The 2641-nt window shown below is 36.3% G+C and overlaps 1 protein-coding gene across 4 annotated transcripts in view; it reads left to right on the forward strand.

The window, feature by feature from the left end:
- ARL13B (ADP ribosylation factor like GTPase 13B) overlaps nt 1–2641 on the forward strand; it is a 75088-nt gene that overhangs the window by 1116 nt on the left and 71331 nt on the right. The window lies entirely within an intron of this gene.

Here is a 2641-nt window from a genome sequence, read left to right on the forward strand (position 1 = left end):
TCAGCCTCCCGAGTAGCTGGGACTGCAGGCGTGCGCCACCACACCCAGCTAATTTTTGTATTTTTAGTAGAGACAGGGTTTCACCATGTTGGCCAGGATGGTCTCGATCTCTTGACCTTGTGATCTGCCCGCCTCGGCCTCCCAAAGTCCTGGGATTACAGGCGTGAGCCACAGCGCCCGGCCGGGTCCACTTTTTAATATTTCATTTTGAAATGCTAGATGTATTAATAATTAGTACCTGTAACTTGATACTCATTCATTCAACAAACATTTGTTAAGACAATACGTTGTACCAGGCACTGTCTTAGGAAGTAGTCAGTGAATTGATGCTTTTGAAACTGAGGCCTAACCTATAAAGAGACTTTGTGTTTGTTATATAAACAGTGTTGACTTTACGTAGTTCGAATCTGGAATTTGGCCAAGGGTAAGATAAAACTAAGTTTTTTTTTTTTAATTGTTAACATTTTAAATATATTTGCCATGAGAATGAGCTGTCCTTTAAAGAATGAATCCGAAGAGCTACACTTACACATTATAGCGGAAAATACACGTCAAGGTTCGAAAAAAAAATAAATGAAACTTGAGATTTTTCCCCATTATTAGCTCTTAACTGAATTTGAATGTTTTAAATATAAGTGGTAAGATCCACTCTGTGAGTCAAAGATGGGCTAGCTGTGGTGGCTCGCGCCTGTAATTCCAGCACTTTGGGAGGCCAAGGCTGACTGATCGTTGGAGTTCTGGCGTTTGACACCAGCCTAGGCAATATGGGGAAACCCCATTTCTACAATAAAGGAGCGTGGTGACCCGCGCCTGTAGTCCCAGCTACTCCGGAGGCTGTCAGTAGGATCACTTGAGCCCAGGCAGCGAAGATTGCGGTGAGCCAGGATCGCACCAGTGCACTCCAGCCTGGGTGACATGGTGCAACCCTGTCTCAAAAAAAACAAAAAAAAAAAACAAAACAAAAAAGTCAAAGATGTGATTTTGGGTTCATAGATTCTGATTTATTTGTTTTAATTATGTTCAGGTCTAATTTCAAAGTCTCTACTTGAGAACCATTAATAATAGTTGGCTCTCGTTTTCCTCTGTGTCTGTTTTTAAGAAATATATTTGGTTTTTATGAAGACATCATAACTTACGTTCTTTTAACTAAAAACAGTGAAAACGTGTAATTCGAAGTAGTGTTCAATTTAATTCGTCATTCTTAGTCCTTGCTTTTCTTAGCAGCTTTTGTATATATACTCTCTGGAATGATTTGTTTAAAGAAAAGACAGAGTTCAGAGAAAGGAGAATGTGTTGATTTCCAAGTAGAACAGATAACTGAATTTTCTCAATAAATCATTATTAAAATTCAGCTGCATAACCCAGTGTGTATTTTTTTTCCTTTAATAAGCAGCCTCCAGATTTGTCCTGTCCAGTAGAGTAACAACCAGCTACATGTGGCTGTGGGCATTTGAAATGTGGCTAGTCTGAATGGAGCTGCTATAAGTGTATGTTTAACACATAGAGGATTTTGAAATATTTATTATGCAAAAAAGCCAGTATCTTATCAGTCTTTTAAAAGTTTGATTACATGTTGAAATGATAACTTTTGCGTATGTTGGGTTAATTATATTAGAATTAACTTTTTTTACTTTTTTACTTTTTAAAAAATGAGATTACTAGAGAATTACAGCGTATATGTGGCTTAGTTATATTTCTTTTGGACCTTACTGCTCTAGATCATAGCCTAATATAAAGGACATAGGTAAACATCTCAATTTGGGTAACTGTCAAAGGATTTGAAAACAAGTTGGATTACACCTATCTTTTAAGTCCCCTTGTTCAATGCCTGATTTATAATAGTGGCTGAATAAATATTTACTAAATATTACATGTAGCTCGATTTTTCTTAGTAATAATCATCCTTAAGTAATAACATTAGCAAGTAGTTCCATTTATTTTACTGGAATAAATGAGAGTTGAACAAGCTAATTTTAAAAACAGAATGTTGTGCTTTTATGATATTCTGTATTTTTCCAACAGAAATTGCCGGTTTGAGTATTATGTATTTGTTTTCTGTAGAATTTCTCAAGATTCCTCTTCATGTTTATATTTTATGAAGCTATCTTGACAAATGTGAGGAGTGAATGTGTAAAAAAGATCATGATGGTTATTAATATACTATGTTTGGGATTACTTTGCAGATTTATTTAATATATTCTGTACCCATTGTATTTACCCACCTCTCCTAACTTAGATGCTCTCCTAGTGAGCATATTGTTACTGAGATTGGAATCAGGGATTAGATTGTGTGATAAAGACAAGGCAGGAGTCAGAGATCAGGTGTTAAGGCACCAGTCCAAGTCAGGAGTCAGGATCTTATAAAAGTGCTGAACCCCACTTATTTGGGGTTTGGTATGGCCCCATTCATACATTTTGGTTCAGTTTGGTACGAATCCATTTATGAATCGATGAATGTGGAAATAAACTCTCCAGACTTTTATTGTTTCTTTTAAAAATATGTTACCAAATTGCTCTTCAGAAAGGATTTTTTAAAAAACCCCAATTTCCTCCTACCAGCAGTGCATTAGAGTACCTTTTTCACTGAGCCAGTCAGGAGTCATGTTTTTCATCTTCAGGTTACAGGGGAAACTGCTTTCTG

The sequence above is a fragment of the Sapajus apella genome, unplaced genomic scaffold, assembly GCF_009761245.1.
Source record: "Sapajus apella isolate SASKATOON/1434 unplaced genomic scaffold, GSC_monkey_1.0 scaffold8, whole genome shotgun sequence".
Lineage (NCBI taxonomy): Eukaryota > Metazoa > Chordata > Mammalia > Primates > Cebidae > Sapajus > Sapajus apella.